The sequence below is a fragment of the Carassius gibelio genome, chromosome B22 (genome assembly GCF_023724105.1).
Source record: "Carassius gibelio isolate Cgi1373 ecotype wild population from Czech Republic chromosome B22, carGib1.2-hapl.c, whole genome shotgun sequence".
In the NCBI taxonomy this organism is placed as follows: Eukaryota; Metazoa; Chordata; class Actinopteri; order Cypriniformes; family Cyprinidae; genus Carassius; species Carassius gibelio.
The window spans coordinates 46,273,294-46,280,793 of record NC_068417.1 but is presented as its reverse complement, the minus strand read 5'-3'; the positions used below and the strand labels follow the sequence as shown (position 1 = coordinate 46,280,793).

The 7,500-nt window shown below is 40.3% G+C and overlaps 13 non-coding genes across 13 annotated transcripts in view; all 13 read left to right on the top strand.

Moving 5' to 3' along the window:
• LOC128007696 (5S ribosomal RNA) overlaps positions 1-71 on the top strand; it is a 119-nt gene extending 48 nt beyond the window's left edge. The window contains exon 1 of the ribosomal RNA XR_008179450.1: positions 1-71. This exon is cut by the window's left edge and continues 48 nt beyond it. This is a non-coding gene — a ribosomal RNA (5S ribosomal RNA).
• Positions 72-586: 515 nt separating this feature from the next.
• On the top strand, positions 587-705 carry LOC127999299 (5S ribosomal RNA). The gene has a single exon (XR_008172119.1). It is a non-coding gene; the product is annotated as a 5S ribosomal RNA (ribosomal RNA).
• Positions 706-1,216: 511 nt separating this feature from the next.
• Positions 1,217-1,335, top strand: LOC128007695 (5S ribosomal RNA). Its single transcript, XR_008179449.1, has one exon. It is a non-coding gene; the product is annotated as a 5S ribosomal RNA (ribosomal RNA).
• A 511-nt stretch (positions 1,336-1,846) lies between these two features.
• Positions 1,847-1,965, top strand: LOC128005425 (5S ribosomal RNA). Its single transcript, XR_008178077.1, has one exon. It is a non-coding gene; the product is annotated as a 5S ribosomal RNA (ribosomal RNA).
• A 512-nt stretch (positions 1,966-2,477) lies between these two features.
• LOC128007694 (5S ribosomal RNA) lies at positions 2,478-2,596 on the top strand. Its single transcript, XR_008179448.1, has one exon. It is a non-coding gene; the product is annotated as a 5S ribosomal RNA (ribosomal RNA).
• A 515-nt stretch (positions 2,597-3,111) lies between these two features.
• Positions 3,112-3,230, top strand: LOC128007692 (5S ribosomal RNA). Its single transcript, XR_008179446.1, has one exon. It is a non-coding gene; the product is annotated as a 5S ribosomal RNA (ribosomal RNA).
• A 511-nt stretch (positions 3,231-3,741) lies between these two features.
• Positions 3,742-3,860, top strand: LOC128007691 (5S ribosomal RNA). Its single transcript, XR_008179445.1, has one exon. It is a non-coding gene; the product is annotated as a 5S ribosomal RNA (ribosomal RNA).
• A 495-nt stretch (positions 3,861-4,355) lies between these two features.
• LOC127994937 (5S ribosomal RNA) lies at positions 4,356-4,474 on the top strand. The gene has a single exon (XR_008167903.1). It is a non-coding gene; the product is annotated as a 5S ribosomal RNA (ribosomal RNA).
• Positions 4,475-4,832: 358 nt separating this feature from the next.
• On the top strand, positions 4,833-4,951 carry LOC128007690 (5S ribosomal RNA). Its single transcript, XR_008179444.1, has one exon. It is a non-coding gene; the product is annotated as a 5S ribosomal RNA (ribosomal RNA).
• A 511-nt stretch (positions 4,952-5,462) lies between these two features.
• On the top strand, positions 5,463-5,581 carry LOC128007689 (5S ribosomal RNA). Its single transcript, XR_008179443.1, has one exon. It is a non-coding gene; the product is annotated as a 5S ribosomal RNA (ribosomal RNA).
• A 511-nt stretch (positions 5,582-6,092) lies between these two features.
• On the top strand, positions 6,093-6,211 carry LOC128005424 (5S ribosomal RNA). The gene has a single exon (XR_008178076.1). It is a non-coding gene; the product is annotated as a 5S ribosomal RNA (ribosomal RNA).
• A 512-nt stretch (positions 6,212-6,723) lies between these two features.
• On the top strand, positions 6,724-6,842 carry LOC128007688 (5S ribosomal RNA). The gene has a single exon (XR_008179442.1). It is a non-coding gene; the product is annotated as a 5S ribosomal RNA (ribosomal RNA).
• A 515-nt stretch (positions 6,843-7,357) lies between these two features.
• LOC128007685 (5S ribosomal RNA) lies at positions 7,358-7,476 on the top strand. Its single transcript, XR_008179440.1, has one exon. It is a non-coding gene; the product is annotated as a 5S ribosomal RNA (ribosomal RNA).
• Positions 7,477-7,500: the final 24 nt, after the last annotated feature.

Sequence of the window (7,500 nt, the reverse complement as noted above, 5' to 3'; positions counted from 1 at the left end):
AAGCTAAGCAGGTTTGGGCCTGGTTAGTACTTGGATGGGAGACCGCCTGGGAATACCAGGTGCTGTAAGCTTTTTGGACATTTTTCACTTAGTATATAATAATTTTGCCAAAAAATAGAGTCAATGCCCGATCTCTGAATATTAACAGGTTTGGGCCTGGTTAGTACATGGATGGGAGACTGCCTGGGAATACCAGGTGCTGTAAGCTTTTTGGACATTTTTCACTTAGTATATAATAATTTTGCCAAAAAATAGAGTCAATGCCCGATCTCTGAATCTTAGCAGGTTTAGGTCTGGTTAGCACTTTGATGAGAGACTGCCTGGGAATACCAGGTGCTTTAATCTCTTTGGAAAATTTCACGAATTATATAATAATCTTTCATTTAAAAAAAAAAAAAAAAAAAAAAAAAAGAGTCAATGCCCGATCTCTGAATCTTAGCAGGTTTAGGTATGGTTAGCACTTTGATGAGAGACTGCCTAGGAATACCAGGTGCTTTAAGCTTTTGGGTTTTCTTTCCTACTTATATAATGTACTGGCGATTAGATTGGCTGGTCTTTAAATAGCCCTCTCTTTGCAGCAGTCTTTGCTTACGGCCATACCAACCTGGCTATGCCCGATCTAGTCTGATCTCGGAAGCTAAGCAGGTTTGGGCCTGGTTAGTACTTGGATGGGAGACCGCCTGGGAATACCAGGTGCTGTAAGCTTTTTGGACATTTTTCACTTAGTATATAATAATTTTGCCAAAAAATAGAGTCAATGCCCGATCTCTGAATATTAGCAGGTTTGGGCCTGGTTAGTACATGGATGGGAGACTGCCTGGGAATACCAGGTGCTTTAATCTGTTTGAAAAATTTCACGAATTATATAATAATCTTTCATTAAAAAAAAAAAAAAAAAAAAATAGAGTCAATGCCCGATCTCTGAATATTAACAGGTTTGGGCCTGGTTAGTACATGGATGGGAGACTGCCTGGGAATACCAGGTGCTGTAAGCTTTTTGGACATTTTTCACTTAGTATATAATAATTTTGCCAAAAAATAGAGTCAATGCCCGATCTCTGAATCTTAGCAGGTTTAGGTATGGTTAGCACTTTGATGAGAGACTGCCTAGGAATACCAGGTGCTTTAAGCTTTTGGGTTTTCTTTCCTACTTATATAATGTACTGGCGATTAGATTGGCTGGTCTTTAAATAGCCCTCTCTTTGCTGCTGTCTTCGCTTACGGCCATACCAACCTGGCTATGCCCGATCTCGTCTGATCTCGGAAGCTAAGCAGGTTTGGGCCTGGTTAGTACTTGGATGGGAGACCGCCTGGGAATACCAGGTGCTGTAAGCTTTTTGGACATTTTTCACTTAGTATATAATAATTTTGCCAAAAAATAGAGTCAATGCCCGATCTCTGAATATTAACAGGTTTGGGCCTGGTTAGTACATGGATGGGAGACTGCCTGGGAATACCAGGTGCTGTAAGCTTTTTGGACATTTTTCACTTAGTATATAATAATTTTGCCAAAAAATAGAGTCAATGCCCGATCTCTGAATCTTAGCAGGTTTAGGTCTGGTTAGCACTTTGATGAGAGACTGCCTGGGAATACCAGGTGCTTTAATCTCTTTGGAAAATTTCACGAATTATATAATAATCTTTCATTTAAAAAAAAAAATAAAATAAAAAGAGTCAATGCCCGATCTCTGAATCTTAGCAGGTTTAGGTATGGTTAGCACTTTGATGAGAGACTGCCTAGGAATACCAGGTGCTATAAGCTTTTGGGTTTTCTTTCCTACTTATATAATGTACTGGCGATTAGATTGGCTGGTCTTTAAATAGCCCTCTCTTTGCTGCTGTCTTCGCTTACGGCCATACCAACCTGGCTATACCCGATCTCGTCTGATCTCGGAAGCTAAGCAGGTTTGGGCCTGGTTAGTACATGGATGGGAGACTGCCTGGGAATACCAGGTGCTTTAATCTGTTTGAAAAATTTCACGAATTATATAATAATCTTTCATTAAAAAAAAAAAAAAAAAAAAAATAGAGTCAATGCCCGATCTCTGAATATTAGCAGGTTTGGGCCTGGTTAGTACATGGATGGGAGACTGCCTGGGAATACCAGGTGCTGTAAGCTTTTTGGACATTTTTCACTTAGTATATAATAATTTTGCCAAAAAATAGAGTCAATGCCCGATCTCTGAATATTAACAAGTTTGGGCCTGGTTAGTACATGGATGGGAGACTGCCTGGGAATACCAGGTGCTGTAAGCTTTTTGGACATTTTTCACTTAGTATATAATAATTTTGCCAAAAAATAGAGTCAATGCCCGATCTCTGAATCTTAGCAGGTTTAGGTATGGTTAGCACTTTGATGAGAGACTGCCTAGGAATACCAGGTGCTTTAAGCTTTTGGGTTTTCTTTCTTACTTATATAATGTACTGGCGATTAGATTGGCTGGTCTTTAAATAGCCCTCTCTTTGCTGCTGTCTTCGCTTACGGCCATACCAACCTGGCTATGCCCGATCTCGTCTGATCTCGGAAGCTAAGCAGGTTTGGGCCTGGTTAGTACTTGGATGGGAGACCGCCTGGGAATACCAGGTGCTGTAAGCTTTTTGGACATTTTTCACTTAGTATATAATAATTTTGCCAAAAAATAGAGTCAATGCCCGATCTCTGAATATTAACAGGTTTGGGCCTGGTTAGTACATGGATGGGAGACTGCCTGGGAATACCAGGTGCTGTAAGCTTTTTGGACATTTTTCACTTAGTATATAATAATTTTGCCAAAAAATAGAGTCAATGCCCGATCTCTGAATCTTAGCAGGTTTAGGTCTGGTTAGCACTTTGATGAGAGACTGCCTGGGAATACCAGGTGCTTTAATCTCTTTGGAAAATTTCACGAATTATATAATAATCTTTCATTTAAAAAAAAAAAAAAAAAAAAAAAAAAGAGTCAATGCCCGATCTCTGAATCTTAGCAGGTTTAGGTATGGTTAGCACTTTGATGAGAGACTGCCTAGGAATACCAGGTGCTTTAAGCTTTTGGGTTTTCTTTCCTACTTATATAATGTACTGGCGATTAGATTGGCTGGTCTTTAAATAGCCCTCTCTTTGCAGCAGTCTTTGCTTACGGCCATACCAACCTGGCTATGCCCGATCTCGTCTGATCTCGGAAGCTAAGCAGGTTTGGGCCTGGTTAGTACTTGGATGGGAGACCGCCTGGGAATACCAGGTGCTGTAAGCTTTTTGGACATTTTTCACTTAGTATATAATAATTTTGCCAAAAAATAGAGTCAATGCCCGATCTCTGAATATTAGCAGGTTTGGGCCTGGTTAGTACATGGATGGGAGACTGCCTGGGAATACCAGGTGCTTTAATCTGTTTGAAAAATTTCACGAATTATATAATAATCTTTCATTAAAAAAAAAAAAAAAAAAAAATAGAGTCAATGCCCGATCTCTGAATATTAACAGGTTTGGGCCTGGTTAGTACATGGATGGGAGACTGCCTGGGAATACCAGGTGCTGTAAGCTTTTTGGACATTTTTCACTTAGTATATAATAATTTTGCCAAAAAATAGAGTCAATGCCCGATCTCTGAATCTTAGCAGGTTTAGGTATGGTTAGCACTTTGATGAGAGACTGCCTAGGAATACCAGGTGCTTTAAGCTTTTGGGTTTTCTTTCCTACTTATATAATGTACTGGCGATTAGATTGGCTGGTCTTTAAATAGCCCTCTCTTTGCTGCTGTCTTCGCTTACGGCCATACCAACCTGGCTATGCCCGATCTCGTCTGATCTCGGAAGCTAAGCAGGTTTGGGCCTGGTTAGTACTTGGATGGGAGACCGCCTGGGAATACCAGGTGCTGTAAGCTTTTTGGACATTTTTCACTTAGTATATAATAATTTTGCCAAAAAATAGAGTCAATGCCCGATCTCTGAATATTAACAGGTTTGGGCCTGGTTAGTACATGGATGGGAGACTGCCTGGGAATACCAGGTGCTGTAAGCTTTTTGGACATTTTTCACTTAGTATATAATAATTTTGCCAAAAAATAGAGTCAATGCCCGATCTCTGAATATTAACAAGTTTGGGCCTGGTTAGTACATGGATGGGAGACTGCCTGGGAATACCAGGTGCTGTAAGCTTTTTGGACATTTTTCACTTAGTATATAATAATTTTGCCAAAAAATAGAGTCAATGCCCGATCTCTGAATCTTAGCAGGTTTAGGTATGGTTAGCACTTTGATGAGAGACTGCCTAGGAATACCAGGTGCTTTAAGCTTTTGGGTTTTCTTTCTTACTTATATAATGTACTGGCGATTAGATTGGCTGGTCTTTAAATAGCCCTCTCTTTGCTGCTGTCTTCGCTTACGGCCATACCAACCTGGCTATGCCCGATCTCGTCTGATCTCGGAAGCTAAGCAGGTTTGGGCCTGGTTAGTACTTGGATGGGAGACCGCCTGTGAATACCAGGTGCTGTAAGCTTTTTGGACATTTTTCACTTAGTATATAATAATTTTGCCAAAAAATAGAGTCAATGCCCGATCTCTGAATATTAACAGGTTTGGGCCTGGTTAGTACATGGATGGGAGACTGCCTGGGAATACCAGGTGCTGTAAGCTTTTTGGACATTTTTCACTTAGTATATAATAATTTTGCCAAAAAATAGAGTCAATGCCCGATCTCTGAATCTTAGCAGGTTTAGGTATGGTTAGCACTTTGATGAGAGACTGCCTAGGAATACCAGGTGCTTTAAGCTTTTGGGTTTTCTTTCCTACTTATATAATGTACTGGCGATTAGATTGGCTGGTCTTTAAATAGCCCTCTCTTTGCAGCAGTCTTTGCTTACGGCCATACCAACCTGGCTATGCCCGATCTCGTCTGATCTCGGAAGCTAAGCAGGTTTGGGCCTGGTTAGTACTTGGATGGGAGACCGCCTGGGAATACCAGGTGCTGTAAGCTTTTTGGACATTTTTCACTTAGTATATAATAATTTTGCCAAAAAATAGAGTCAATGCCCGATCTCTGAATATTAGCAGGTTTGGGCCTGGTTAGTACATGGATGGGAGACTGCCTGGGAATACCAGGTGCTTTAATCTGTTTGAAAAATTTCACGAATTATATAATAATCTTTCATTAAAAAAAAAAAAAAAAAAAAATAGAGTCAATGCCCGATCTCTGAATATTAACAGGTTTGGGCCTGGTTAGTACATGGATGGGAGACTGCCTGGGAATACCAGGTGCTGTAAGCTTTTTGGACATTTTTCACTTAGTATATAATAATTTTGCCAAAAAATAGAGTCAATGCCCGATCTCTGAATCTTAGCAGGTTTAGGTATGGTTAGCACTTTGATGAGAGACTGCCTAGGAATACCAGGTGCTTTAAGCTTTTGGGTTTTCTTTCCTACTTATATAATGTACTGGCGATTAGATTGGCTGGTCTTTAAATAGCCCTCTCTTTGCTGCTGTCTTCGCTTACGGCCATACCAACCTGGCTATGCCCGATCTCGTCTGATCTCGGAAGCTAAGCAGGTTTGGGCCTGGTTAGTACTTGGATGGGAGACCGCCTGGGAATACCAGGTGCTGTAAGCTTTTTGGACATTTTTCACTTAGTATATAATAATTTTGCCAAAAAATAGAGTCAATGCCCGATCTCTGAATATTAACAGGTTTGGGCCTGGTTAGTACATGGATGGGAGACTGCCTGGGAATACCAGGTGCTGTAAGCTTTTTGGACATTTTTCACTTAGTATATAATAATTTTGCCAAAAAATAGAGTCAATGCCCGATCTCTGAATCTTAGCAGGTTTAGGTCTGGTTAGCACTTTGATGAGAGACTGCCTGGGAATACCAGGTGCTTTAATCTCTTTGGAAAATTTCACGAATTATATAATAATCTTTCATTTAAAAAAAAAAATAAAATAAAAAGAGTCAATGCCCGATCTCTGAATCTTAGCAGGTTTAGGTATGGTTAGCACTTTGATGAGAGACTGCCTAGGAATACCAGGTGCTATAAGCTTTTGGGTTTTCTTTCCTACTTATATAATGTACTGGCGATTAGATTGGCTGGTCTTTAAATAGCCCTCTCTTTGCTGCTGTCTTCGCTTACGGCCATACCAACCTGGCTATACCCGATCTCGTCTGATCTCGGAAGCTAAGCAGGTTTGGGCCTGGTTAGTACATGGATGGGAGACTGCCTGGGAATACCAGGTGCTTTAATCTGTTTGAAAAATTTCACGAATTATATAATAATCTTTCATTAAAAAAAAAAAAAAAAAAAAAATAGAGTCAATGCCCGATCTCTGAATATTAGCAGGTTTGGGCCTGGTTAGTACATGGATGGGAGACTGCCTGGGAATACCAGGTGCTGTAAGCTTTTTGGACATTTTTCACTTAGTATATAATAATTTTGCCAAAAAATAGAGTCAATGCCCGATCTCTGAATATTAACAAGTTTGGGCCTGGTTAGTACATGGATGGGAGACTGCCTGGGAATACCAGGTGCTGTAAGCTTTTTGGACATTTTTCACTTAGTATATAATAATTTTGCCAAAAAATAGAGTCAATGCCCGATCTCTGAATCTTAGCAGGTTTAGGTATGGTTAGCACTTTGATGAGAGACTGCCTAGGAATACCAGGTGCTTTAAGCTTTTGGGTTTTCTTTCTTACTTATATAATGTACTGGCGATTAGATTGGCTGGTCTTTAAATAGCCCTCTCTTTGCTGCTGTCTTCGCTTACGGCCATACCAACCTGGCTATGCCCGATCTCGTCTGATCTCGGAAGCTAAGCAGGTTTGGGCCTGGTTAGTACTTGGATGGGAGACCGCCTGGGAATACCAGGTGCTGTAAGCTTTTTGGACATTTTTCACTTAGTATATAATAATTTTGCCAAAAAATAGAGTCAATGCCCGATCTCTGAATATTAACAGGTTTGGGCCTGGTTAGTACATGGATGGGAGACTGCCTGGGAATACCAGGTGCTGTAAGCTTTTTGGACATTTTTCACTTAGTATATAATAATTTTGCCAAAAAATAGAGTCAATGCCCGATCTCTGAATCTTAGCAGGTTTAGGTCTGGTTAGCACTTTGATGAGAGACTGCCTGGGAATACCAGGTGCTTTAATCTCTTTGGAAAATTTCACGAATTATATAATAATCTTTCATTTAAAAAAAAAAAAAAAAAAAAAAAAAAGAGTCAATGCCCGATCTCTGAATCTTAGCAGGTTTAGGTATGGTTAGCACTTTGATGAGAGACTGCCTAGGAATACCAGGTGCTTTAAGCTTTTGGGTTTTCTTTCCTACTTATATAATGTACTGGCGATTAGATTGGCTGGTCTTTAAATAGCCCTCTCTTTGCAGCAGTCTTTGCTTACGGCCATACCAACCTGGCTATGCCCGATCTCGTCTGATCTCGGAAGCTAAGCAGGTTTGGGCCTGGTTAGTACTTGGATGGGAGACCGCCTGGGAATACCAGGTGCTGTAAGCTTTTTGGACATTTTTCACTTAGTAT